The sequence below is a fragment of the Schistocerca piceifrons genome, unplaced genomic scaffold (assembly GCF_021461385.2).
Source record: "Schistocerca piceifrons isolate TAMUIC-IGC-003096 unplaced genomic scaffold, iqSchPice1.1 HiC_scaffold_572, whole genome shotgun sequence".
Classification (NCBI taxonomy): domain Eukaryota; kingdom Metazoa; phylum Arthropoda; class Insecta; order Orthoptera; family Acrididae; genus Schistocerca; species Schistocerca piceifrons.
Genome location: NW_025728813.1, coordinates 144,253 through 167,618, shown reverse-complemented (window position 1 = coordinate 167,618; position 23,366 = coordinate 144,253). Strand labels below are relative to the sequence as shown.

The following is a 23,366-nucleotide window of genomic DNA, read 5'->3' as shown; positions in this document are numbered from 1 at the left end:
GAGCGTCAGCTCTCGCGTCAGCTGAGCAAAGTCGAGACAAGTCGAGACACACTAAGGGCTGGTATGCAGCGAGTAAGAGGGCGAAAAAACAATAATTTAAGAGCGCGTGGCAAAAGTACTCATACGCGAAATTAAAAGCCCGCTGCGGTGGCCGGGAATCGAACCCGGATCAACTGCTTGGAAGGCAACTATGCTGACCATTACACCACCACCGCACAAGCGAGCGCCGCGCGTCCGCGCTGTGTCGGCTTCCCGCCAGTCGGCAGCGGCGGAAGGTGATCGTACCTGGCAGGCGCATTTCGAGGCAGGCTAGGGGAGCACATCCAGACGCATTCGGACAGCGTATCCGCGCACATTTCGCATCCTTTGGCAAGAGTTGGGCGCCGGCGACGCAAGAGTACGCAGAGGACCGCGTTCTGGCGGCATTTTTAAGCAGTGCAGTGCAGGATTCAGCGTCTGCAGCATCTTTCCCACAGAATGCTACGGCGCTTGACGGCAGTCCCACTTTCCCTTGAGACATCTGCTCGGGAAGCAGCGTCAAGTTACCGCTGGCCCCAGCATCGGTGGTTCAGTGGTAGAATGCTCGCCTGCCACGCGGGCGGCCCGGGTTCGATTCCCGGCCGATGCATCATTTTGCTTTTCCCGCGATGATGCTGCCGCGTGGCTTGAGCGCTTGAGATGCACGATCCACAAGAATGTGTAGCTGGATTTCCCTTGAGAAGGACCGAGAACGCAGCACTCGCGGGTCCCCACTAGGACGCTCGCATCATGTTCTACAGACTAGCGTCGGCCTGGCCTCACAAGTTGCCGGGTCCGGGTGCCTCCGAGGCTCTGAACTTTAACGACAAGGAGTGCTGCCTATCGTTGCAACAGCTGCAGCAGCACCGCAATCAACTGGGCCGGCAGTGCACGTGTAGCAACAGAACACGTTATCCAGGAAGTACAGTGTCTCTACGTCTAATATTGGGTACGGCATTTACCCAGTTTGCAGGACAAGCGGTGCACCCGTGCCTCGGTAGCGCAGTAGGCAGCGCGTAAGTCTCATAATCTTAAGGTCGTGAGTTCGATCCTCACCCGGGGCATTTAATTTTCTGTGACTGATGGTGGTGCTGTTGCTAGGGCGCCAACGTATTTCTTGTTTGTTATCCACAACGTTTCAACGCTTCAGCGGGAAAATGTTTACTTCCTGTTATTGCTACTTACAGCTTCCCTTTTCCTCTTCTCCCAGCAGAGCATGAAGCCAAAAGCATTGCTCTGCGACGTTTGAGGTGCGCGCCTTGCCAGTCACTATGTGCAAAGATGCTCGCAAAGAGAGAGGGGCGCCGACGCGGCACTCGACACGAAATGCGACAAGCGACCGTACGAACGGTCGAACGAAACGGCCGCATCCGGTGTGGTCTAGTGGCTAGGATACCTGGCTTTCACCCAGGTGGCCGGGGTTCGATTCCCGGTACCGGAACGGAATTTTTTCCACACGAATCGTGACAGGTTTGAGCTGTCCGAGCGGCCGTTTCCCGTCCTGCTCGCAATATAGCTACTGTTTCGTGACCGTCAGCAGAATATAGACTAGGGAAGCAGACACACGACGACCATAGAAATGGTGTATGGCTTCATGCCACCTGTTTCCAGCGTAGGGCTGAGCAACTGCATCTGCCGAGGCCCGTTAGCTCAGTTGGTTAGAGCGTCGTGCTAATAACGCGAAGGTCGTGGGTTCGATCCCCCCACGGGCCACTACTCTTTTACTACTACGAAAAGGCAGCGCCGATTTCAGCTGGCGAGTGTGATGACCAGAAGATCATCACCCTGCGTGGAAGTTGACAGAGGATCCGAACCCGACTCGTCGGGAAGCGCTGCAGCATTCACTCGGCAATGGCCATAATATCTTGAATACACTGGTTCTCAACCGATAAAGAGAAAATGAAAGAAAATGTCCGATTGCCGATGCGTAACAACTTTGGCCCTTGTCAGTACTTGGGCGGGTGAGCGCATGGGAACACAGGGCACTATTTGCACTTTTACTTCCTATTTTTGTTTCTCCTTTGTTTTCGGAGCTACTGCCCGATTCGGTCAGGGAGACGCCACCGTGAATTGAAGGGGGCGTGCTGTGTGTCCATCGCCTCGCCTCTCCTTAGCTCTCTCAGTCGTTTCTCGTGCTTGTCGTTTTGATAAAGGCCGATTTGAGAGCGTCAGCTCTCGCGTCAGCTGAGCAAAGTCGAGACAAGTCGAGACACACTAAGGGCTGGTATGCAGCGAGTAAGAGGGCGAAAAAACAATAATTTAAGAGCGCGTGGCAAAAGTACTCATACGCGAAATTAAAAGCCCGCTGCGGTGGCCGGGAATCGAACCCGGATCAACTGCTTGGAAGGCAACTATGCTGACCATTACACCACCACCGCACAAGCGAGCGCCGCGCGTCCGCGCTGTGTCGGCTTCCCGCCAGTCGGCAGCGGCGGAAGGTGATCGTACCTGGCAGGCGCATTTCGAGGCAGGCTAGGGGAGCACATCCAGACGCATTCGGACAGCGTATCCGCGCACATTTCGCATCCTTTGGCAAGAGTTGGGCGCCGGCGACGCAAGAGTACGCAGAGGACCGCGTTCTGGCGGCATTTTTAAGCAGTGCAGTGCAGGATTCAGCGTCTGCAGCATCTTTCCCACAGAATGCTACGGCGCTTGACGGCAGTCCCACTTTCCCTTGAGACATCTGCTCGGGAAGCAGCGTCAAGTTACCGCTGGCACCAGCATCGGTGGTTCAGTGGTAGAATGCTCGCCTGCCACGCGGGCGGCCCGGGTTCGATTCCCGGCCGATGCATCATTTTGCTTTTCCCGCGATGATGCTGCCGCGTGGCTTGAGCGCTTGAGATGCACGATCCACAAGAATGTGTAGCTGGATTTCCCTTGAGAAGGACCGAGAACGCAGCACTCGCGGGTCCCCACTAGGACGCTCGCATCATGTTCTACAGACTAGCGTCGGCCTGGCCTCACAAGTTGCCGGGTCCGGGTGCCTCCGAGGCTCTGAACTTTAACGACAAGGAGTGCTGCCTATCGTTGCAACAGCTGCAGCAGCACCGCAATCAACTGGGCCGGCAGTGCACGTGTAGCAACAGAACACGTTATCCAGGAAGTACAGTGTCTCTACGTCTAATATTGGGTACGGCATTTACCCAGTTTGCAGGACAAGCGGTGCACCCGTGCCTCGGTAGCGCAGTAGGCAGCGCGTAAGTCTCATAATCTTAAGGTCGTGAGTTCGATCCTCACCCGGGGCATTTAATTTTCTGTGACTGATGGTGGTGCTGTTGCTAGGGCGCCAACGTATTTCTTGTTTGTTATCCACAACGTTTCAACGCTTCAGCGGGAAAATGTTTACTTCCTGTTATTGCTACTTACAGCTTCCCTTTTCCTCTTCTCCCAGCAGAGCATGAAGCCAAAAGCATTGCTCTGCGACGTTTGAGGTGCGCGCCTTGCCAGTCACTATGTGCAAAGATGCTCGCAAAGAGAGAGGGGCGCCGACGCGGCACTCGACACGAAATGCGACAAGCGACCGTACGAACGGTCGAACGAAACGGCCGCATCCGGTGTGGTCTAGTGGCTAGGATACCTGGCTTTCACCCAGGTGGCCGGGGTTCGATTCCCGGTACCGGAACGGAATTTTTTCCACACGAATCGTGACAGGTTTGAGCTGTCCGAGCGGCCGTTTCCCGTCCTGCTCGCAATATAGCTACTGTTTCGTGACCGTCAGCAGAATATAGACTAGGGAAGCAGACACACGACGACCATAGAGATGGTGTATGGCTTCATGCCACCTGTTTCCAGCGTAGGGCTGAGCAACTGCATCTGCCGAGGCCCGTTAGCTCAGTTGGTTAGAGCGTCGTGCTAATAACGCGAAGGTCGTGGGTTCGATCCCCCCACGGGCCACTACTCTTTTACTACTACGAAAAGGCAGCGCCGATTTCAGCTGGCGAGTGTGATGACCAGAAGATCATCACCCTGCGTGGAAGTTGACAGAGGATCCGAACCCGACTCGTCGGGAAGCGCTGCAGCATTCACTCGGCAATGGCCATAATATCTTGAATACACTGGTTCTCAACCGATAAAGAGAAAATGAAAGAAAATGTCCGATTGCCGATGCGTAACAACTTTGGCCCTTGTCAGTACTTGGGCGGGTGAGCGCATGGGAACACAGGGCACTATTTGCACTTTTACTTCCTATTTTTGTTTCTCCTTTGTTTTCGGAGCTACTGCCCGATTCGGTCAGGGAGACGCCACCGTGAAATGAAGGGGGCGTGCTGTGTGTCCATCGCCTCGCCTCTCCTTAGCTCTCTCAGTCGTTTCTCGTGCTTGTCGTTTTGATAAAGGCCGATTTGAGAGCGTCAGCTCTCGCGTCAGCTGAGCAAAGTCGAGACAAGTCGAGACACACTAAGGGCTGGTATGCAGCGAGTAAGAGGGCGAAAAAACAATAATTTAAGAGCGCGTGGCAAAAGTACTCATACGCGAAATTAAAAGCCCGCTGCGGTGGCCGGGAATCGAACCCGGATCAACTGCTTGGAAGGCAACTATGCTGACCATTACACCACCACCGCACAAGCGAGCGCCGCGCGTCCGCGCTGTGTCGGCTTCCCGCCAGTCGGCAGCGGCGGAAGGTGATCGTACCTGGCAGGCGCATTTCGAGGCAGGCTAGGGGAGCACATCCAGACGCATTCGGACAGCGTATCCGCGCACATTTCGCATCCTTTGGCAAGAGTTGGGCGCCGGCGACGCAAGAGTACGCAGAGGACCGCGTTCTGGCGGCATTTTTAAGCAGTGCAGTGCAGGATTCAGCGTCTGCAGCATCTTTCCCACAGAATGCTACGGCGCTTGACGGCAGTCCCACTTTCCCTTGAGACATCTGCTCGGGAAGCAGCGTCAAGTTACCGCTGGCCCCAGCATCGGTGGTTCAGTGGTAGAATGCTCGCCTGCCACGCGGGCGGCCCGGGTTCGATTCCCGGCCGATGCATCATTTTGCTTTTCCCGCGATGATGCTGCCGCGTGGCTTGAGCGCTTGAGATGCACGATCCACAAGAATGTGTAGCTGGATTTCCCTTGAGAAGGACCGAGAACGCAGCACTCGCGGGTCCCCACTAGGACGCTCGCATCATGTTCTACAGACTAGCGTCGGCCTGGCCTCACAAGTTGCCGGGTCCGGGTGCCTCCGAGGCTCTGAACTTTAACGACAAGGAGTGCTGCCTATCGTTGCAACAGCTGCAGCAGCACCGCAATCAACTGGGCCGGCAGTGCACGTGTAGCAACAGAACACGTTATCCAGGAAGTACAGTGTCTCTACGTCTAATATTGGGTACGGCATTTACCCAGTTTGCAGGACAAGCGGTGCACCCGTGCCTCGGTAGCGCAGTAGGCAGCGCGTAAGTCTCATAATCTTAAGGTCGTGAGTTCGATCCTCACCCGGGGCATTTAATTTTCTGTGACTGATGGTGGTGCTGTTGCTAGGGCGCCAACGTATTTCTTGTTTGTTATCCACAACGTTTCAACGCTTCAGCGGGAAAATGTTTACTTCCTGTTATTGCTACTTACAGCTTCCCTTTTCCTCTTCTCCCAGCAGAGCATGAAGCCAAAAGCATTGCTCTACGACGTTTGAGGTGCGCGCCTTGCCAGTCACTATGTGCAAAGATGCTCGCAAAGAGAGAGGGGCGCCGACGCGGCACTCGACACGAAATGCGACAAGCGACCGTACGAACGGTCCAACGAAACGGCCGCATCCGGTGTGGTCTAGTGGCTAGGATACCTGGCTTTCACCCAGGTGGCCGGGGTTCGATTCCCGGTACCGGAACGGAATTTTTTCCACACGAATCGTGACAGGTTTGAGCTGTCCGAGCGGCCGTTTCCCGTCCTGCTCGCAATATAGCTACTGTTTCGTGACCGTCAGCAGAATATAGACTAGGGAAGCAGACACACGACGACCATAGAAATGGTGTATGGCTTCATGCCACCTGTTTCCAGCGTAGGGCTGAGCAACTGCATCTGCCGAGGCCCGTTAGCTCAGTTGGTTAGAGCGTCGTGCTAATAACGCGAAGGTCGTGGGTTCGATCCCCCCACGGGCCACTACTCTTTTACTACTACGAAAAGGCAGCGCCGATTTCAGCTGGCGAGTGTGATGACCAGAAGATCATCACCCTGCGTGGAAGTTGACAGAGGATCCGAACCCGACTCGTCGGGAAGCGCTGCAGCATTCACTCGGCAATGGCCATAATATCTTGAATACACTGGTTCTCAACCGATAAAGAGAAAATGAAAGAAAATGTCCGATTGCCGATGCGTAACAACTTTGGCCCTTGTCAGTACTTGGGCGGGTGAACGCATGGGAACACAGGGCACTATTTGCACTTTTACTTCCTATTTTTGTTTCTCCTTTGTTTTCGGAGCTACAGCCCGATTCGGTCAGGGAGACGCCACCGTGAAATGAAGGGGGCGTGCTGTGTGTCCATCGCCTCGCCTCTCCTTAGCTCTCTCAGTCGTTTCTCGTGCTTGTCGTTTTGATAAAGGCCGATTTGAGAGCGTCAGCTCTCGCGTCAGCTGAGCAAAGTCGAGACAAGTCGAGACACACTAAGGGCTGGTATGCAGCGAGTAAGAGGGCGAAAAAACAATAATTTAAGAGCGCGTGGCAAAAGTACTCATACGCGAAATTAAAAGCCCGCTGCGGTGGCCGGGAATCGAACCCGGATCAACTGCTTGGAAGGCAACTATGCTGACCATTACACCACCACCGCACAAGCGAGCGCCGCGCGTCCGCGCTGTGTCGGCTTCCCGCCAGTCGGCAGCGGCGGAAGGTGATCGTACCTGGCAGGCGCATTTCGAGGCAGGCTAGGGGAGCACATCCAGACGCATTCGGACAGCGTATCCGCGCACATTTCGCATCCTTTGGCAAGAGTTGGGCGCCGGCGACGCAAGAGTACGCAGAGGACCGCGTTCTGGCGGCATTTTTAAGCAGTGCAGTGCAGGATTCAGCGTCTGCAGCATCTTTCCCACAGAATGCTACGGCGCTTGACGGCAGTCCCACTTTCCCTTGAGACATCTGCTCGGGAAGCAGCGTCAAGTTACCGCTGGCCCCAGCATCGGTGGTTCAGTGGTAGAATGCTCGCCTGCCACGCGGGCGGCCCGGGTTCGATTCCCGGCCGATGCATCATTTTGCTTTTCCCGCGATGATGCTGCCGCGTGGCTTGAGCGCTTGAGATGCACGATCCACAAGAATGTGTAGCTGGATTTCCCTTGAGAAGGACCGAGAACGCAGCACTCGCGGGTCCCCACTAGGACGCTCGCATCATGTTCTACAGACTAGCGTCGGCCTGGCCTCACAAGTTGCCGGGTCCGGGTGCCTCCGAGGCTCTGAACTTTAACGACAAGGAGTGCTGCCTATCGTTGCAACAGCTGCAGCAGCACCGCAATCAACTGGGCCGGCAGTGCACGTGTAGCAACAGAACACGTTATCCAGGAAGTACAGTGTCTCTACGTCTAATATTGGGTACGGCATTTACCCAGTTTGCAGGACAAGCGGTGCACCCGTGCCTCGGTAGCGCAGTAGGCAGCGCGTAAGTCTCATAATCTTAAGGTCGTGAGTTCGATCCTCACCCGGGGCATTTAATTTTCTGTGACTGATGGTGGTGCTGTTGCTAGGGCGCCAACGTATTTCTTGTTTGTTATCCACAACGTTTCAACGCTTCAGCGGGAAAATGTTTACTTCCTGTTATTGCTACTTACAGCTTCCCTTTTCCTCTTCTCCCAGCAGAGCATGAAGCCAAAAGCATTGCTCTGCGACGTTTGAGGTGCGCGCCTTGCCAGTCACTATGTGCAAAGATGCTCGCAAAGAGAGAGGGGCGCCGACGCGGCACTCGACACGAAATGCGACAAGCGACCGTACGAACGGTCGAACGAAACGGCCGCATCCGGTGTGGTCTAGTGGCTAGGATACCTGGCTTTCACCCAGGTGGCCGGGGTTCGATTCCCGGTACCGGAACGGAATTTTTTCCACACGAATCGTGACAGGTTTGAGCTGTCCGAGCGGCCGTTTCCCGTCCTGCTCGCAATATAGCTACTGTTTCGTGACCGTCAGCAGAATATAGACTAGGGAAGCAGACACACGACGACCATAGAAATGGTGTATGGCTTCATGCCACCTGTTTCCAGCGTAGGGCTGAGCAACTGCATCTGCCGAGGCCCGTTAGCTCAGTTGGTTAGAGCGTCGTGCTAATAACGCGAAGGTCGTGGGTTCGATCCCCCCACGGGCCACTACTCTTTTACTACTACGAAAAGGCAGCGCCGATTTCAGCTGGCGAGTGTGATGACCAGAAGATCATCACCCTGCGTGGAAGTTGACAGAGGATCCGAACCCGACTCGTCGGGAAGCGCTGCAGCATTCACTCGGCAATGGCCATAATATCTTGAATACACTGGTTCTCAACCGATAAAGAGAAAATGAAAGAAAATGTCCGATTGCCGATGCGTAACAACTTTGGCCCTTGTCAGTACTTGGGCGGGTGAGCGCATGGGAACACAGGGCACTATTTGCACTTTTACTTCCTATTTTTGTTTCTCCTTTGTTTTCGGAGCTACTGCCCGATTCGGTCAGGGAGACGCCACCGTGAAATGAAGGGGGCGTGCTGTGTGTCCATCGCCTCGCCTCTCCTTAGCTCTCTCAGTCGTTTCTCGTGCTTGTCGTTTTGATAAAGGCCGATTTGAGAGCGTCAGCTCTCGCGTCAGCTGAGCAAAGTCGAGACAAGTCGAGACACACTAAGGGCTGGTATGCAGCGAGTAAGAGGGCGAAAAAACAATAATTTAAGAGCGCGTGGCAAAAGTACTCATACGCGAAATTAAAAGCCCGCTGCGGTGGCCGGGAATCGAACCCGGATCAACTGCTTGGAAGGCAACTATGCTGACCATTACACCACCACCGCACAAGCGAGCGCCGCGCGTCCGCGCTGTGTCGGCTTCCCGCCAGTCGGCAGCGGCGGAAGGTGATCGTACCTGGCAGGCGCATTTCGAGGCAGGCTAGGGGAGCACATCCAGACGCATTCGGACAGCGTATCCGCGCACATTTCGCATCCTTTGGCAAGAGTTGGGCGCCGGCGACGCAAGAGTACGCAGAGGACCGCGTTCTGGCGGCATTTTTAAGCAGTGCAGTGCAGGATTCAGCGTCTGCAGCATCTTTCCCACAGAATGCTACGGCGCTTGACGGCAGTCCCACTTTCCCTTGAGACATCTGCTCGGGAAGCAGCGTCAAGTTACCGCTGGCCCCAGCATCGGTGGTTCAGTGGTAGAATGCTCGCCTGCCACGCGGGCGGCCCGGGTTCGATTCCCGGCCGATGCATCATTTTGCTTTTCCCGCGATGATGCTGCCGCGTGGCTTGAGCGCTTGAGATGCACGATCCACAAGAATGTGTAGCTGGATTTCCCTTGAGAAGGACCGAGAACGCAGCACTCGCGGGTCCCCACTAGGACGCTCGCATCATGTTCTACAGACTAGCGTCGGCCTGGCCTCACAAGTTGCCGGGTCCGGGTGCCTCCGAGGCTCTGAACTTTAACGACAAGGAGTGCTGCCTATCGTTGCAACAGCTGCAGCAGCACCGCAATCAACTGGGCCGGCAGTGCACGTGTAGCAACAGAACACGTTATCCAGGAAGTACAGTGTCTCTACGTCTAATATTGGGTACGGCATTTACCCAGTTTGCAGGACAAGCGGTGCACCCGTGCCTCGGTAGCGCAGTAGGCAGCGCGTAAGTCTCATAATCTTAAGGTCGTGAGTTCGATCCTCACCCGGGGCATTTAATTTTCTGTGACTGATGGTGGTGCTGTTGCTAGGGCGCCAACGTATTTCTTGTTTGTTATCCACAACGTTTCAACGCTTCAGCGGGAAAATGTTTACTTCCTGTTATTGCTACTTACAGCTTCCCTTTTCCTCTTCTCCCAGCAGAGCATGAAGCCAAAAGCATTGCTCTGCGACGTTTGAGGTGCGCGCCTTGCCAGTCACTATGTGCAAAGATGCTCGCAAAGAGAGAGGGGCGCCGACGCGGCACTCGACACGAAATGCGACAAGCGACCGTACGAACGGTCGAACGAAACGGCCGCATCCGGTGTGGTCTAGTGGCTAGGATACCTGGCTTTCACCCAGGTGGCCGGGGTTCGATTCCCGGTACCGGAACGGAATTTTTTCCACACGAATCGTGACAGGTTTGAGCTGTCCGAGCGGCCGTTTCCCGTCCTGCTCGCAATATAGCTACTGTTTCGTGACCGTCAGCAGAATATAGACTAGGGAAGCAGACACACGACGACCATAGAAATGGTGTATGGCTTCATGCCACCTGTTTCCAGCGTAGGGCTGAGCAACTGCATCTGCCGAGGCCCGTTAGCTCAGTTGGTTAGAGCGTCGTGCTAATAACGCGAAGGTCGTGGGTTCGATCCCCCCACGGGCCACTACTCTTTTACTACTACGAAAAGGCAGCGCCGATTTCAGCTGGCGAGTGTGATGACCAGAAGATCATCACCCTGCGTGGAAGTTGACAGAGGATCCGAACCCGACTCGTCGGGAAGCGCTGCAGCATTCACTCGGCAATGGCCATAATATCTTGAATACACTGGTTCTCAACCGATAAAGAGAAAATGAAAGAAAATGTCCGATTGCCGATGCGTAACAACTTTGGCCCTTGTCAGTACTTGGGCGGGTGAGCGCATGGGAACACAGGGCACTATTTGCACTTTTACTTCCTATTTTTGTTTCTCCTTTGTTTTCGGAGCTACTGCCCGATTCGGTCAGGGAGACGCCACCGTGAAATGAAGGGGGCGTGCTGTGTGTCCATCGCCTCGCCTCTCCTTAGCTCTCTCAGTCGTTTCTCGTGCTTGTCGTTTTGATAAAGGCCGATTTGAGAGCGTCAGCTCTCGCGTCAGCTGAGCAAAGTCGAGACAAGTCGAGACACACTAAGGGCTGGTATGCAGCGAGTAAGAGGGCGAAAAAACAATAATTTAAGAGCGCGTGGCAAAAGTACTCATACGCGAAATTAAAAGCCCGCTGCGGTGGCCGGGAATCGAACCCGGATCAACTGCTTGGAAGGCAACTATGCTGACCATTACACCACCACCGCACAAGCGAGCGCCGCGCGTCCGCGCTGTGTCGGCTTCCCGCCAGTCGGCAGCGGCGGAAGGTGATCGTACCTGGCAGGCGCATTTCGAGGCAGGCTAGGGGAGCACATCCAGACGCATTCGGACAGCGTATCCGCGCACATTTCGCATCCTTTGGCAAGAGTTGGGCGCCGGCGACGCAAGAGTACGCAGAGGACCGCGTTCTGGCGGCATTTTTAAGCAGTGCAGTGCAGGATTCAGCGTCTGCAGCATCTTTCCCACAGAATGCTACGGCGCTTGACGGCAGTCCCACTTTCCCTTGAGACATCTGCTCGGGAAGCAGCGTCAAGTTACCGCTGGCCCCAGCATCGGTGGTTCAGTGGTAGAATGCTCGCCTGCCACGCGGGCGGCCCGGGTTCGATTCCCGGCCGATGCATCATTTTGCTTTTCCCGCGATGATGCTGCCGCGTGGCTTGAGCGCTTGAGATGCACGATCCACAAGAATGTGTAGCTGGATTTCCCTTGAGAAGGACCGAGAACGCAGCACTCGCGGGTCCCCACTAGGACGCTCGCATCATGTTCTACAGACTAGCGTCGGCCTGGCCTCACAAGTTGCCGGGTCCGGGTGCCTCCGAGGCTCTGAACTTTAACGACAAGGAGTGCTGCCTATCGTTGCAACAGCTGCAGCAGCACCGCAATCAACTGGGCCGGCAGTGCACGTGTAGCAACAGAACACGTTATCCAGGAAGTACAGTGTCTCTACGTCTAATATTGGGTACGGCATTTACCCAGTTTGCAGGACAAGCGGTGCACCCGTGCCTCGGTAGCGCAGTAGGCAGCGCGTAAGTCTCATAATCTTAAGGTCGTGAGTTCGATCCTCACCCGGGGCATTTAATTTTCTGTGACTGATGGTGGTGCTGTTGCTAGGGCGCCAACGTATTTCTTGTTTGTTATCCACAACGTTTCAACGCTTCAGCGGGAAAATGTTTACTTCCTGTTATTGCTACTTACAGCTTCCCTTTTCCTCTTCTCCCAGCAGAGCATGAAGCCAAAAGCATTGCTCTGCGACGTTTGAGGTGCGCGCCTTGCCAGTCACTATGTGCAAAGATGCTCGCAAAGAGAGAGGGGCGCCGACGCGGCACTCGACACGAAATGCGACAAGCGACCGTACGAACGGTCGAACGAAACGGCCGCATCCGGTGTGGTCTAGTGGCTAGGATACCTGGCTTTCACCCAGGTGGCCGGGGTTCGATTCCCGGTACCGGAACGGAATTTTTTCCACACGAATCGTGACAGGTTTGAGCTGTCCGAGCGGCCGTTTCCCGTCCTGCTCGCAATATAGCTACTGTTTCGTGACCGTCAGCAGAATATAGACTAGGGAAGCAGACACACGACGACCATAGAAATGGTGTATGGCTTCATGCCACCTGTTTCCAGCGTAGGGCTGAGCAACTGCATCTGCCGAGGCCCGTTAGCTCAGTTGGTTAGAGCGTCGTGCTAATAACGCGAAGGTCGTGGGTTCGATCCCCCCACGGGCCACTACTCTTTTACTACTACGAAAAGGCAGCGCCGATTTCAGCTGGCGAGTGTGATGACCAGAAGATCATCACCCTGCGTGGAAGTTGACAGAGGATCCGAACCCGACTCGTCGGGAAGCGCTGCAGCATTCACTCGGCAATGGCCATAATGTCTTGAATACACTGGTTCTCAACCGATAAAGAGAAAATGAAAGAAAATGTCCGATTGCCGATGCGTAACAACTTTGGCCCTTGTCAGTACTTGGGCGGGTGAGCGCATGGGAACACAGGGCACTATTTGCACTTTTACTTCCTATTTTTGTTTCTCCTTTGTTTTCGGAGCTACTGCCCGATTCGGTCAGGGAGACGCCACCGTGAAATGAAGGGGGCGTGCTGTGTGTCCATCGCCTCGCCTCTCCTTAGCTCTCTCAGTCGTTTCTCGTGCTTGTCGTTTTGATAAAGGCCGATTTGAGAGCGTCAGCTCTCGCGTCAGCTGAGCAAAGTCGAGACAAGTCGAGACACACTAAGGGCTGGTATGCAGCGAGTAAGAGGGCGAAAAAACAATAATTTAAGAGCGCGTGGCAAAAGTACTCATACGCGAAATTAAAAGCCCGCTGCGGTGGCCGGGAATCGAACCCGGATCAACTGCTTGGAAGGCAACTATGCTGACCATTACACCACCACCGCACAAGCGAGCGCCGCGCGTCCGCGCTGTGTCGGCTTCCCGCCAGTCGGCAGCGGCGGAAGGTGATCGTACCTGGCAGGCGCATTTCGAGGCAGGCTAGGGGAGCACATCCAGACGCATTCGGACAGCGTATCCGCGCACATTTCGCATCCTTTGGCAAGAGTTGGGCGCCGGCGACGCAAGAGTACGCAGAGGACCGCGTTCTGGCGGCATTTTTAAGCAGTGCAGTGCAGGATTCAGCGTCTGCAGCATCTTTCCCACAGAATGCTACGGCGCTTGACGGCAGTCCCACTTTCCCTTGAGACATCTGCTCGGGAAGCAGCGTCAAGTTACCGCTGGCCCCAGCATCGGTGGTTCAGTGGTAGAATGCTCGCCTGCCACGCGGGCGGCCCGGGTTCGATTCCCGGCCGATGCATCATTTTGCTTTTCCCGCGATGATGCTGCCGCGTGGCTTGAGCGCTTGAGATGCACGATCCACAAGAATGTGTAGCTGGATTTCCCTTGAGAAGGACCGAGAACGCAGCACTCGCGGGTCCCCACTAGGACGCTCGCATCATGTTCTACAGACTAGCGTCGGCCTGGCCTCACAAGTTGCCGGGTCCGGGTGCCTCCGAGGCTCTGAACTTTAACGACAAGGAGTGCTGCCTATCGTTGCAACAGCTGCAGCAGCACCGCAATCAACTGGGCCGGCAGTGCACGTGTAGCAACAGAACACGTTATCCAGGAAGTACAGTGTCTCTACGTCTAATATTGGGTACGGCATTTACCCAGTTTGCAGGACAAGCGGTGCACCCGTGCCTCGGTAGCGCAGTAGGCAGCGCGTAAGTCTCATAATCTTAAGGTCGTGAGTTCGATCCTCACCCGGGGCATTTAATTTTCTGTGACTGATGGTGGTGCTGTTGCTAGGGCGCCAACGTATTTCTTGTTTGTTATCCACAACGTTTCAACGCTTCAGCGGGAAAATGTTTACTTCCTGTTATTGCTACTTACAGCTTCCCTTTTCCTCTTCTCCCAGCAGAGCATGAAGCCAAAAGCATTGCTCTGCGACGTTTGAGGTGCGCGCCTTGCCAGTCACTATGTGCAAAGATGCTCGCAAAGAGAGAGGGGCGCCGACGCGGCACTCGACACGAAATGCGACAAGCGACCGTACGAACGGTCGAACGAAACGGCCGCATCCGGTGTGGTCTAGTGGCTAGGATACCTGGCTTTCACCCAGGTGGCCGGGGTTCGATTCCCGGTACCGGAACGGAATTTTTTCCACACGAATCGTGACAGGTTTGAGCTGTCCGAGCGGCCGTTTCCCGTCCTGCTCGCAATATAGCTACTGTTTCGTGACCGTCAGCAGAATATAGACTAGGGAAGCAGACACACGACGACCATAGAAATGGTGTATGGCTTCATGCCACCTGTTTCCAGCGTAGGGCTGAGCAACTGCATCTGCCGAGGCCCGTTAGCTCAGTTGGTTAGAGCGTCGTGCTAATAACGCGAAGGTCGTGGGTTCGATCCCCCCACGGGCCACTACTCTTTTACTACTACGAAAAGGCAGCGCCGATTTCAGCTGGCGAGTGTGATGACCAGAAGATCATCACCCTGCGTGGAAGTTGACAGAGGATCCGAACCCGACTCGTCGGGAAGCGCTGCAGCATTCACTCGGCAATGGCCATAATGTCTTGAATACACTGGTTCTCAACCGATAAAGAGAAAATGAAAGAAAATGTCCGATTGCCGATGCGTAACAACTTTGGCCCTTGTCAGTACTTGGGCGGGTGAGCGCATGGGAACACAGGGCACTATTTGCACTTTTACTTCCTATTTTTGTTTCTCCTTTGTTTTCGGAGCTACTGCCCGATTCGGTCAGGGAGACGCCACCGTGAAATGAAGGGGGCGTGCTGTGTGTCCATCGCCTCGCCTCTCCTTAGCTCTCTCAGTCGTTTCTCGTGCTTGTCGTTTTGATAAAGGCCGATTTGAGAGCGTCAGCTCTCGCGTCAGCTGAGCAAAGTCGAGACAAGTCGAGACACACTAAGGGCTGGTATGCAGCGAGTAAGAGGGCGAAAAAACAATAATTTAAGAGCGCGTGGCAAAAGTACTCATACGCGAAATTAAAAGCCCGCTGCGGTGGCCGGGAATCGAACCCGGATCAACTGCTTGGAAGGCAACTATGCTGACCATTACACCACCACCGCACAAGCGAGCGCCGCGCGTCCGCGCTGTGTCGGCTTCCCGCCAGTCGGCAGCGGCCGAAGGTGATCGTACCTGGCAGGCGCATTTCGAGGCAGGCTAGGGGAGCACATCCAGACGCATTCGGACAGCGTATCCGCGCACATTTCGCATCCTTTGGCAAGAGTTGGGCGCCGGCGACGCAAGAGTACGCAGAGGACCGCGTTCTGGCGGCATTTTTAAGCAGTGCAGTGCAGGATTCAGCGTCTGCAGCATCTTTCCCACAGAATGCTACGGCGCTTGACGGCAGTCCCACTTTCCCTTGAGACATCTGCTCGGGAAGCAGCGTCAAGTTACCGCTGGCCCCAGCATCGGTGGTTCAGTGGTAGAATGCTCGCCTGCCACGCGGGCGGCCCGGGTTCGATTCCCGGCCGATGCATCATTTTGCTTTTCCCGCGATGATGCTGCCGCGTGGCTTGAGCGCTTGAGATGCACGATCCACAAGAATGTGTAGCTGGATTTCCCTTGAGAAGGACCGAGAACGCAGCACTCGCGGGTCCCCACTAGGACGCTCGCATCATGTTCTACAGACTAGCGTCGGCCTGGCCTCACAAGTTGCCGGGTCCGGGTGCCTCCGAGGCTCTGAACTTTAACGACAAGGAGTGCTGCCTATCGTTGCAACAGCTGCAGCAGCACCGCAATCAACTGGGCCGGCAGTGCACGTGTAGCAACAGAACACGTTATCCAGGAAGTACAGTGTCTCTACGTCTAATATTGGGTACGGCATTTACCCAGTTTGCAGGACAAGCGGTGCACCCGTGCCTCGGTAGCGCAGTAGGCAGCGCGTAAGTCTCATAATCTTAAGGTCGTGAGTTCGATCCTCACCCGGGGCATTTAATTTTCTGTGACTGATGGTGGTGCTGTTGCTAGGGCGCCAACGTATTTCTTGTTTGTTATCCACAACGTTTCAACGCTTCAGCGGGAAAATGTTTACTTCCTGTTATTGCTACTTACAGCTTCCCTTTTCCTCTTCTCCCAGCAGAGCATGAAGCCAAAAGCATTGCTCTGCGACGTTTGAGGTGCGCGCCTTGCCAGTCACTATGTGCAAAGATGCTCGCAAAGAGAGAGGGGCGCCGACGCGGCACTCGACACGAAATGCGACAAGCGACCGTACGAACGGTCGAACGAAACGGCCGCATCCGGTGTGGTCTAGTGGCTAGGATACCTGGCTTTCACCCAGGTGGCCGGGGTTCGATTCCCGGTACCGGAACGGAATTTTTTCCACACGAATCGTGACAGGTTTGAGCTGTCCGAGCGGCCGTTTCCCGTCCTGCTCGCAATATAGCTACTGTTTCGTGACCGTCAGCAGAATATAGACTAGGGAAGCAGACACACGACGACCATAGAAATGGTGTATGGCTTCATGCCACCTGTTTCCAGCGTAGGGCTGAGCAACTGCATCTGCCGAGGCCCGTTAGCTCAGTTGGTTAGAGCGTCGTGCTAATAACGCGAAGGTCGTGGGTTCGATCCCCCCACGGGCCACTACTCTTTTACTACTACGAAAAGGCAGCGCCGATTTCAGCTGGCGAGTGTGATGACCAGAAGATCATCACCCTGCGTGGAAGTTGACAGAGGATCCGAACCCGACTCGTCGGGAAGCGCTGCAGCATTCACTCGGCAATGGCCATAATGTCTTGAATACACTGGTTCTCAACCGATAAAGAGAAAATGAAAGAAAATGTCCGATTGCCGATGCGTAACAACTTTGGCCCTTGTCAGTACTTGGGCGGGTGAGCGCATGGGAACACAGGGCACTATTTGCACTTTTACTTCCTATTTTTGTTTCTCCTTTGTTTTCGGAGCTACTGCCCGATTCGGTCAGGGAGACGCCACCGTGAAATGAAGGGGGCGTGCTGTGTGTCCATCGCCTCGCCTCTCCTTAGCTCTCTCAGTCGTTTCTCGTGCTTGTCGTTTTGATAAAGGCCGATTTGAGAGCGTCAGCTCTCGCGTCAGCTGAGCAAAGTCGAGACAAGTCGAGACACACTAAGGGCTGGTATGCAGCGAGTAAGAGGGCGAAAAAACAATAATTTAAGAGCGCGTGGCAAAAGTACTCATACGCGAAATTAAAAGCCCGCTGCGGTGGCCGGGAATCGAACCCGGATCAACTGCTTGGAAGGCAACTATGCTGACCATTACACCACCACCGCACAAGCGAGCGCCGCGCGTCCGCGCTGTGTCGGCTTCCCGCCAGTCGGCAGCGGCGGAAGGTGATCGTACCTGGCAGGCGCATTTCGAGGCAGGCTAGGGGAGCACATCCAGACGCATTCGGACAGCGTATCCGCGCACATTTCGCATCCTTTGGCAAGAGTTGGGCGCCGGCGACGCAAGAGTACGCAGAGGACCGCGTTCTGGCGGCATTTTTAAGCAGTGCAGTGCAGGATTCAGCGTCTGCAGCATCTTTCCCACAGAATGCTACGGCGCTTGACGGCAGTCCCACTTTCCCTTGAGACATCTGCTCGGGAAGCAGCGTCAAGTTACCGCTGGCCCCAGCATCGGTGGTTCAGTGGTAGAATGCTCGCCTGCCACGCGGGCGGCCCGGGTTCGATTCCCGGCCGATGCATCATTTTGCTTTTCCCGCGATGATGCTGCCGCGTGGCTTGAGCGCTTGAGATGCACGATCCACAAGAATGTGTAGCTGGATTTCCCTTGAGAAGGACCGAGAACGCAGCACTCGCGGGTCCCCACTAGGACGCTCGCATCATGTTCTACAGACTAGCGTCGGCCTGGCCTCACAAGTTGCCGGGTCCGGGTGCCTCCGAGGCTCTGAACTTTAACGACAAGGAGTGCTGCCTATCGTTGCAACAGCTGCAGCAGCACCGCAATCAACTGGGCCGGCAGTGCACGTGTAGCAACAGAACACGTTATCCAGGAAGTACAGTGTCTCTACGTCTAATATTGGGTACGGCATTTACCCAGTTTGCAGGACAAGCGGTGCACCCGTGCCTCGGTAGCGCAGTAGGCAGCGCGTAAGTCTCATAATCTTAAGGTCGTGAGTTCGATCCTCACCCGGGGCATTTAATTTTCTGTGACTGATGGTGGTGCTGTTGCTAGGGCGCCAACGTATTTCTTGTTTGTTATCCACAACGTTTCAACGCTTCAGCGGGAAAATGTTTACTTCCTGTTATTGCTACTTACAGCTTCCCTTTTCCTCTTCTCCCAGCAGAGCATGAAGCCAAAAGCATTGCTCTGCGACGTTTGAGGTGCGCGCCTTGCCAGTCACTATGTGCAAAGATGCTCGCAAAGAGAGAGGGGCGCCGACGCGGCACTCGACACGAAATGCGACAAGCGACCGTACGAACGGTCGAACGAAACGGCCGCATCCGGTGTGGTCTAGTGGCTAGGATACCTGGCTTTCACCCAGGTGGCCGGGGTTCGATTCCCGGTACCGGAACGGAATTTTTTCCACACGAATCGTGACAGGTTTGAGCTGTCCGAGCGGCCGTTTCCCGTCCTGCTCGCAATATAGCTACTGTTTCGTGACCGTCAGCAGAATATAGACTAGGGAAGCAGACACACGACGACCATAGAAATGGTGTATGGCTTCATGCCACCTGTTTCCAGCGTAGGGCTGAGCAACTGCATCTGCCGAGGCCCGTTAGCTCAGTTGGTTAGAGCGTCGTGCTAATAACGCGAAGGTCGTGGGTTCGATCCCCCCACGGGCCACTACTCTTTTACTACTACGAAAAGGCAGCGCCGATTTCAGCTGGCGAGTGTGATGACCAGAAGATCATCACCCTGCGTGGAAGTTGACAGAGGATCCGAACCCGACTCGTCGGGAAGCGCTGCAGCATTCACTCGGCAATGGCCATAATGTCTTGAATACACTGGTTCTCAACCGATAAAGAGAAAATGAAAGAAAATGTCCGATTGCCGATGCGTAACAACTTTGGCCCTTGTCAGTACTTGGGCGGGTGAGCGCATGGGAACACAGGGCACTATTTGCACTTTTACTTCCTATTTTTGTTTCTCCTTTGTTTTCGGAGCTACTGCCCGATTCGGTCAGGGAGACGCCACCGTGAAATGAAGGGGGCGTGCTGTGTGTCCATCGCCTCGCCTCTCCTTAGCTCTCTCAGTCGTTTCTCGTGCTTGTCGTTTTGATAAAGGCCGATTTGAGAGCGTCAGCTCTCGCGTCAGCTGAGCAAAGTCGAGACAAGTCGAGACACACTAAGGGCTGGTATGCAGCGAGTAAGAGGGCGAAAAAACAATAATTTAAGAGCGCGTGGCAAAAGTACTCATACGCGAAATTAAAAGCCCGCTGCGGTGGCCGGGAATCGAACCCGGATCAACTGCTTGGAAGGCAACTATGCTGACCATTACACCACCACCGCACAAGCGAGCGCCGCGCGTCCGCGCTGTGTCGGCTTCCCGCCAGTCGGCAGCGGCGGAAGGTGATCGTACCTGGCAGGCGCATTTCGAGGCAGGCTAGGGGAGCACATCCAGACGCATTCGGACAGCGTATCCGCGCACATTTCGCATCCTTTGGCAAGAGTTGGGCGCCGGCGACGCAAGAGTACGCAGAGGACCGCGTTCTGGCGGCATTTTTAAGCAGTGCAGTGCAGGATTCAGCGTCTGCAGCATCTTTCCCACAGAATGCTACGGCGCTTGACGGCAGTCCCACTTTCCCTTGAGACATCTGCTCGGGAAGCAGCGTCAAGTTACCGCTGGCCCCAGCATCGGTGGTTCAGTGGTAGAATGCTCGCCTGCCACGCGGGCGGCCCGGGTTCGATTCCCGGCCGATGCATCATTTTGCTTTTCCCGCGATGATGCTGCCGCGTGGCTTGAGCGCTTGAGATGCACGATCCACAAGAATGTGTAGCTGGATTTCCCTTGAGAAGGACCGAGAACGCAGCACTCGCGGGTCCCCACTAGGACGCTCGCATCATGTTCTACAGACTAGCGTCGGCCTGGCCTCACAAGTTGCCGGGTCCGGGTGCCTCCGAGGCTCTGAACTTTAACGACAAGGAGTGCTGCCTATCGTTGCAACAGCTGCAGCAGCACCGCAATCAACTGGGCCGGCAGTGCACGTGTAGCAACAGAACACGTTATCCAGGAAGTACAGTGTCTCTACGTCTAATATTGGGTACGGCATTTACCCAGTTTGCAGGACAAGCGGTGCACCCGTGCCTCGGTAGCGCAGTAGGCAGCGCGTAAGTCTCATAATCTTAAGGTCGTGAGTTCGATCCTCACCCGGGGCATTTAATTTTCTGTGACTGATGGTGGTGCTGTTGCTAGGGCGCCAACGTATTTCTTGTTTGTTATCCACAACGTTTCAACGCTTCAGCGGGAAAATGTTTACTTCCTGTTATTGCTACTTACAGCTTCCCTTTTCCTCTTCTCCCAGCAGAGCATGAAGCCAAAAGCATTGCTCTGCGACGTTTGAGGTGCGCGCCTTGCCAGTCACTATGTGCAAAGATGCTCGCAAAGAGAGAGGGGCGCCGACGCGGCACTCGACACGAAATGCGACAAGCGACCGTACGAACGGTCGAACGAAACGGCCGCATCCGGTGTGGTCTAGTGGCTAGGATACCTGGCTTTCACCCAGGTGGCCGGGGTTCGATTCCCGGTACCGGAACGGAATTTTTTCCACACGAATCGTGACAGGTTTGAGCTGTCCGAGCGGCCGTTTCCCGTCCTGCTCGCAATATAGCTACTGTTTCGTGACCGTCAGCAGAATATAGACTAGGGAAGCAGACACACGACGACCATAGAAATGGTGTATGGCTTCATGCCACCTGTTTCCAGCGTAGGGCTGAGCAACTGCATCTGCCGAGGCCCGTTAGCTCAGTTGGTTAGAGCGTCGTGCTAATAACGCGAAGGTCGTGGGTTCGATCCCCCCACGGGCCACTACTCTTTTACTACTACGAAAAGGCAGCGCCGATTTCAGCTGGCGAGTGTGATGACCAGAAGATCATCACCCTGCGTGGAAGTTGACAGAGGATCCGAACCCGACTCGTCGGGAAGCGCTGCAGCATTCACTCGGCAATGGCCATAATATCTTGAATACACTGGTTCTCAACCGATAAAGAGAAAATGAAAGAAAATGTCCGATTGCCGATGCGTAACAACTTTGGCCCTTGTCAGTACTTGGGCGGGTGAGCGCATGGGAACACAGGGCACTATTTGCACTTTTACTTCCTATTTTTGTTTCTCCTTTGTTTTCGGAGCTACTGCCCGATTCGGTCAGGGAGACGCCACCGTGAAATGAAGGGGGCGTGCTGTGTGTCCATCGCCTCGCCTCTCCTTAGCTCTCTCAGTCGTTTCTCGTGCTTGTCGTTTTGATAAAGGCCGATTTGAGAGCGTCAGCTCTCGCGTCAGCTGAGCAAAGTCGAGACAAGTCGAGACACACTAAGGGCTGGTATGCAGCGAGTAAGAGGGCGAAAAAACAATAATTTAAGAGCGCGTGGCAAAAGTACTCATACGCGAAATTAAAAGCCCGCTGCGGTGGCCGGGAATCGAACCCGGATCAACTGCTTGGAAGGCAACTATGCTGACCATTACACCACCACCGCACAAGCGAGCGCCGCGCGTCCGCGCTGTGTCGGCTTCCCGCCAGTCGGCAGCGGCGGAAGGTGATCGTACCTGGCAGGCGCATTTCGAGGCAGGCTAGGGGAGCACATCCAGACGCATTCGGACAGCGTATCCGCGCACATTTCGCATCCTTTGGCAAGAGTTGGGCGCCGGCGACGCAAGAGTACGCAGAGGACCGCGTTCTGGCGGCATTTTTAAGCAGTGCAGTGCAGGATTCAGCGTCTGCAGCATCTTTCCCACAGAATGCTACGGCGCTTGACGGCAGTCCCACTTTCCCTTGAGACATCTGCTCGGGAAGCAGCGTCAAGTTACCGCTGGCCCCAGCATCGGTGGTTCAGTGGTAGAATGCTCGCCTGCCACGCGGGCGGCCCGGGTTCGATTCCCGGCCGATGCATCATTTTGCTTTTCCCGCGATGATGCTGCCGCGTGGCTTGAGCGCTTGAGATGCACGATCCACAAGAATGTGTAGCTGGATTTCCCTTGAGAAGGACCGAGAACGCAGCACTCGCGGGTCCCCACTAGGACGCTCGCATCATGTTCTACAGACTAGCGTCGGCCTGGCCTCACAAGTTGCCGGGTCCGGGTGCCTCCGAGGCTCTGAACTTTAACGACAAGGAGTGCTGCCTATCGTTGCAACAGCTGCAGCAGCACCGCAATCAACTGGGCCGGCAGTGCACGTGTAGCAACAGAACACGTTATCCAGGAAGTACAGTGTCTCTACGTCTAATATTGGGTACGGCATTTACCCAGTTTGCAGGACAAGCGGTGCACCCGTGCCTCGGTAGCGCAGTAGGCAGCGCGTAAGTCTCATAATCTTAAGGTCGTGAGTTCGATCCTCACCCGGGGCATTTAATTTTCTGTGACTGATGGTGGTGCTGTTGCTAGGGCGCCAACGTATTTCTTGTTTGTTATCCACAACGTTTCAACGCTTCAGCGGGAAAATGTTTACTTCCTGTTATTGCTACTTACAGCTTCCCTTTTCCTCTTCTCCCAGCAGAGCATGAAGCCAAAAGCATTGCTCTGCGACGTTTGAGGTGCGCGCCTTGCCAGTCACTATGTGCAAAGATGCTCGCAAAGAGAGAGGGGCGCCGACGCGGCACTCGACACGAAATGCGACAAGCGACCGTACGAACGGTCGAACGAAACGGCCGCATCCGGTGTGGTCTAGTGGCTAGGATACCTGGCTTTCACCCAGGTGGCCGGGGTTCGATTCCCGGTACCGGAACGGAATTTTTTCTACACGAATCGTGACAGGTTTGAGCTGTCCGAGCGGCCGTTTCCCGTCCTGCTCGCAATATAGCTACTGTTTCGTGACCGTCAGC

General features: G+C 55.1%; 54 non-coding genes across 54 annotated transcripts; 43 read left to right on the top strand and 11 right to left on the bottom strand.

The window, feature by feature from the left end:
• Nucleotides 1–143: 143 nt before the first annotated feature.
• On the bottom strand, nt 144–215 carry Trnag-ucc. Its single transcript has one exon. It is a non-coding gene; the product is annotated as a tRNA-Gly (tRNA).
• A 342-nt stretch (nt 216–557) lies between these two features.
• Trnag-gcc lies at nt 558–628 on the top strand. Its single transcript has one exon. It is a non-coding gene; the product is annotated as a tRNA-Gly (tRNA).
• A 381-nt stretch (nt 629–1,009) lies between these two features.
• Trnam-cau lies at nt 1,010–1,082 on the top strand. The gene has a single exon. It is a non-coding gene; the product is annotated as a tRNA-Met (tRNA).
• A 305-nt stretch (nt 1,083–1,387) lies between these two features.
• Trnae-uuc lies at nt 1,388–1,459 on the top strand. The gene has a single exon. It is a non-coding gene; the product is annotated as a tRNA-Glu (tRNA).
• A 198-nt stretch (nt 1,460–1,657) lies between these two features.
• Nucleotides 1,658–1,731, top strand: Trnai-aau. Its single transcript has one exon. It is a non-coding gene; the product is annotated as a tRNA-Ile (tRNA).
• Nucleotides 1,732–2,324: 593 nt separating this feature from the next.
• On the bottom strand, nt 2,325–2,396 carry Trnag-ucc. The gene has a single exon. It is a non-coding gene; the product is annotated as a tRNA-Gly (tRNA).
• A 342-nt stretch (nt 2,397–2,738) lies between these two features.
• Trnag-gcc lies at nt 2,739–2,809 on the top strand. The gene has a single exon. It is a non-coding gene; the product is annotated as a tRNA-Gly (tRNA).
• Nucleotides 2,810–3,190: 381 nt separating this feature from the next.
• Nucleotides 3,191–3,263, top strand: Trnam-cau. The gene has a single exon. It is a non-coding gene; the product is annotated as a tRNA-Met (tRNA).
• Nucleotides 3,264–3,568: 305 nt separating this feature from the next.
• On the top strand, nt 3,569–3,640 carry Trnae-uuc. The gene has a single exon. It is a non-coding gene; the product is annotated as a tRNA-Glu (tRNA).
• A 198-nt stretch (nt 3,641–3,838) lies between these two features.
• Nucleotides 3,839–3,912, top strand: Trnai-aau. Its single transcript has one exon. It is a non-coding gene; the product is annotated as a tRNA-Ile (tRNA).
• A 593-nt stretch (nt 3,913–4,505) lies between these two features.
• Trnag-ucc lies at nt 4,506–4,577 on the bottom strand. The gene has a single exon. It is a non-coding gene; the product is annotated as a tRNA-Gly (tRNA).
• Nucleotides 4,578–4,919: 342 nt separating this feature from the next.
• Trnag-gcc lies at nt 4,920–4,990 on the top strand. Its single transcript has one exon. It is a non-coding gene; the product is annotated as a tRNA-Gly (tRNA).
• A 381-nt stretch (nt 4,991–5,371) lies between these two features.
• Nucleotides 5,372–5,444, top strand: Trnam-cau. The gene has a single exon. It is a non-coding gene; the product is annotated as a tRNA-Met (tRNA).
• Nucleotides 5,445–5,749: 305 nt separating this feature from the next.
• Trnae-uuc lies at nt 5,750–5,821 on the top strand. The gene has a single exon. It is a non-coding gene; the product is annotated as a tRNA-Glu (tRNA).
• A 198-nt stretch (nt 5,822–6,019) lies between these two features.
• Nucleotides 6,020–6,093, top strand: Trnai-aau. Its single transcript has one exon. It is a non-coding gene; the product is annotated as a tRNA-Ile (tRNA).
• A 593-nt stretch (nt 6,094–6,686) lies between these two features.
• Trnag-ucc lies at nt 6,687–6,758 on the bottom strand. Its single transcript has one exon. It is a non-coding gene; the product is annotated as a tRNA-Gly (tRNA).
• Nucleotides 6,759–7,100: 342 nt separating this feature from the next.
• Trnag-gcc lies at nt 7,101–7,171 on the top strand. The gene has a single exon. It is a non-coding gene; the product is annotated as a tRNA-Gly (tRNA).
• A 381-nt stretch (nt 7,172–7,552) lies between these two features.
• Nucleotides 7,553–7,625, top strand: Trnam-cau. Its single transcript has one exon. It is a non-coding gene; the product is annotated as a tRNA-Met (tRNA).
• A 305-nt stretch (nt 7,626–7,930) lies between these two features.
• On the top strand, nt 7,931–8,002 carry Trnae-uuc. The gene has a single exon. It is a non-coding gene; the product is annotated as a tRNA-Glu (tRNA).
• A 198-nt stretch (nt 8,003–8,200) lies between these two features.
• Trnai-aau lies at nt 8,201–8,274 on the top strand. Its single transcript has one exon. It is a non-coding gene; the product is annotated as a tRNA-Ile (tRNA).
• A 593-nt stretch (nt 8,275–8,867) lies between these two features.
• On the bottom strand, nt 8,868–8,939 carry Trnag-ucc. Its single transcript has one exon. It is a non-coding gene; the product is annotated as a tRNA-Gly (tRNA).
• A 342-nt stretch (nt 8,940–9,281) lies between these two features.
• Trnag-gcc lies at nt 9,282–9,352 on the top strand. Its single transcript has one exon. It is a non-coding gene; the product is annotated as a tRNA-Gly (tRNA).
• Nucleotides 9,353–9,733: 381 nt separating this feature from the next.
• On the top strand, nt 9,734–9,806 carry Trnam-cau. The gene has a single exon. It is a non-coding gene; the product is annotated as a tRNA-Met (tRNA).
• A 305-nt stretch (nt 9,807–10,111) lies between these two features.
• Nucleotides 10,112–10,183, top strand: Trnae-uuc. The gene has a single exon. It is a non-coding gene; the product is annotated as a tRNA-Glu (tRNA).
• Nucleotides 10,184–10,381: 198 nt separating this feature from the next.
• Trnai-aau lies at nt 10,382–10,455 on the top strand. The gene has a single exon. It is a non-coding gene; the product is annotated as a tRNA-Ile (tRNA).
• Nucleotides 10,456–11,048: 593 nt separating this feature from the next.
• Trnag-ucc lies at nt 11,049–11,120 on the bottom strand. The gene has a single exon. It is a non-coding gene; the product is annotated as a tRNA-Gly (tRNA).
• Nucleotides 11,121–11,462: 342 nt separating this feature from the next.
• On the top strand, nt 11,463–11,533 carry Trnag-gcc. Its single transcript has one exon. It is a non-coding gene; the product is annotated as a tRNA-Gly (tRNA).
• Nucleotides 11,534–11,914: 381 nt separating this feature from the next.
• Nucleotides 11,915–11,987, top strand: Trnam-cau. Its single transcript has one exon. It is a non-coding gene; the product is annotated as a tRNA-Met (tRNA).
• Nucleotides 11,988–12,292: 305 nt separating this feature from the next.
• Nucleotides 12,293–12,364, top strand: Trnae-uuc. Its single transcript has one exon. It is a non-coding gene; the product is annotated as a tRNA-Glu (tRNA).
• Nucleotides 12,365–12,562: 198 nt separating this feature from the next.
• Trnai-aau lies at nt 12,563–12,636 on the top strand. The gene has a single exon. It is a non-coding gene; the product is annotated as a tRNA-Ile (tRNA).
• A 593-nt stretch (nt 12,637–13,229) lies between these two features.
• Nucleotides 13,230–13,301, bottom strand: Trnag-ucc. The gene has a single exon. It is a non-coding gene; the product is annotated as a tRNA-Gly (tRNA).
• Nucleotides 13,302–13,643: 342 nt separating this feature from the next.
• Trnag-gcc lies at nt 13,644–13,714 on the top strand. Its single transcript has one exon. It is a non-coding gene; the product is annotated as a tRNA-Gly (tRNA).
• A 381-nt stretch (nt 13,715–14,095) lies between these two features.
• Nucleotides 14,096–14,168, top strand: Trnam-cau. Its single transcript has one exon. It is a non-coding gene; the product is annotated as a tRNA-Met (tRNA).
• Nucleotides 14,169–14,473: 305 nt separating this feature from the next.
• Nucleotides 14,474–14,545, top strand: Trnae-uuc. The gene has a single exon. It is a non-coding gene; the product is annotated as a tRNA-Glu (tRNA).
• A 198-nt stretch (nt 14,546–14,743) lies between these two features.
• Trnai-aau lies at nt 14,744–14,817 on the top strand. Its single transcript has one exon. It is a non-coding gene; the product is annotated as a tRNA-Ile (tRNA).
• Nucleotides 14,818–15,410: 593 nt separating this feature from the next.
• On the bottom strand, nt 15,411–15,482 carry Trnag-ucc. The gene has a single exon. It is a non-coding gene; the product is annotated as a tRNA-Gly (tRNA).
• Nucleotides 15,483–15,824: 342 nt separating this feature from the next.
• Trnag-gcc lies at nt 15,825–15,895 on the top strand. Its single transcript has one exon. It is a non-coding gene; the product is annotated as a tRNA-Gly (tRNA).
• Nucleotides 15,896–16,276: 381 nt separating this feature from the next.
• Nucleotides 16,277–16,349, top strand: Trnam-cau. Its single transcript has one exon. It is a non-coding gene; the product is annotated as a tRNA-Met (tRNA).
• A 305-nt stretch (nt 16,350–16,654) lies between these two features.
• On the top strand, nt 16,655–16,726 carry Trnae-uuc. The gene has a single exon. It is a non-coding gene; the product is annotated as a tRNA-Glu (tRNA).
• Nucleotides 16,727–16,924: 198 nt separating this feature from the next.
• Nucleotides 16,925–16,998, top strand: Trnai-aau. The gene has a single exon. It is a non-coding gene; the product is annotated as a tRNA-Ile (tRNA).
• A 593-nt stretch (nt 16,999–17,591) lies between these two features.
• Nucleotides 17,592–17,663, bottom strand: Trnag-ucc. The gene has a single exon. It is a non-coding gene; the product is annotated as a tRNA-Gly (tRNA).
• A 342-nt stretch (nt 17,664–18,005) lies between these two features.
• Trnag-gcc lies at nt 18,006–18,076 on the top strand. The gene has a single exon. It is a non-coding gene; the product is annotated as a tRNA-Gly (tRNA).
• A 381-nt stretch (nt 18,077–18,457) lies between these two features.
• Nucleotides 18,458–18,530, top strand: Trnam-cau. The gene has a single exon. It is a non-coding gene; the product is annotated as a tRNA-Met (tRNA).
• A 305-nt stretch (nt 18,531–18,835) lies between these two features.
• Trnae-uuc lies at nt 18,836–18,907 on the top strand. The gene has a single exon. It is a non-coding gene; the product is annotated as a tRNA-Glu (tRNA).
• A 198-nt stretch (nt 18,908–19,105) lies between these two features.
• Trnai-aau lies at nt 19,106–19,179 on the top strand. Its single transcript has one exon. It is a non-coding gene; the product is annotated as a tRNA-Ile (tRNA).
• A 593-nt stretch (nt 19,180–19,772) lies between these two features.
• Trnag-ucc lies at nt 19,773–19,844 on the bottom strand. The gene has a single exon. It is a non-coding gene; the product is annotated as a tRNA-Gly (tRNA).
• A 342-nt stretch (nt 19,845–20,186) lies between these two features.
• Trnag-gcc lies at nt 20,187–20,257 on the top strand. Its single transcript has one exon. It is a non-coding gene; the product is annotated as a tRNA-Gly (tRNA).
• Nucleotides 20,258–20,638: 381 nt separating this feature from the next.
• Trnam-cau lies at nt 20,639–20,711 on the top strand. Its single transcript has one exon. It is a non-coding gene; the product is annotated as a tRNA-Met (tRNA).
• Nucleotides 20,712–21,016: 305 nt separating this feature from the next.
• On the top strand, nt 21,017–21,088 carry Trnae-uuc. Its single transcript has one exon. It is a non-coding gene; the product is annotated as a tRNA-Glu (tRNA).
• A 198-nt stretch (nt 21,089–21,286) lies between these two features.
• Trnai-aau lies at nt 21,287–21,360 on the top strand. The gene has a single exon. It is a non-coding gene; the product is annotated as a tRNA-Ile (tRNA).
• A 593-nt stretch (nt 21,361–21,953) lies between these two features.
• On the bottom strand, nt 21,954–22,025 carry Trnag-ucc. Its single transcript has one exon. It is a non-coding gene; the product is annotated as a tRNA-Gly (tRNA).
• Nucleotides 22,026–22,367: 342 nt separating this feature from the next.
• Trnag-gcc lies at nt 22,368–22,438 on the top strand. The gene has a single exon. It is a non-coding gene; the product is annotated as a tRNA-Gly (tRNA).
• Nucleotides 22,439–22,819: 381 nt separating this feature from the next.
• On the top strand, nt 22,820–22,892 carry Trnam-cau. Its single transcript has one exon. It is a non-coding gene; the product is annotated as a tRNA-Met (tRNA).
• A 305-nt stretch (nt 22,893–23,197) lies between these two features.
• Trnae-uuc lies at nt 23,198–23,269 on the top strand. Its single transcript has one exon. It is a non-coding gene; the product is annotated as a tRNA-Glu (tRNA).
• The last annotated feature ends 97 nt before the right edge of the window (nt 23,270–23,366 follow it).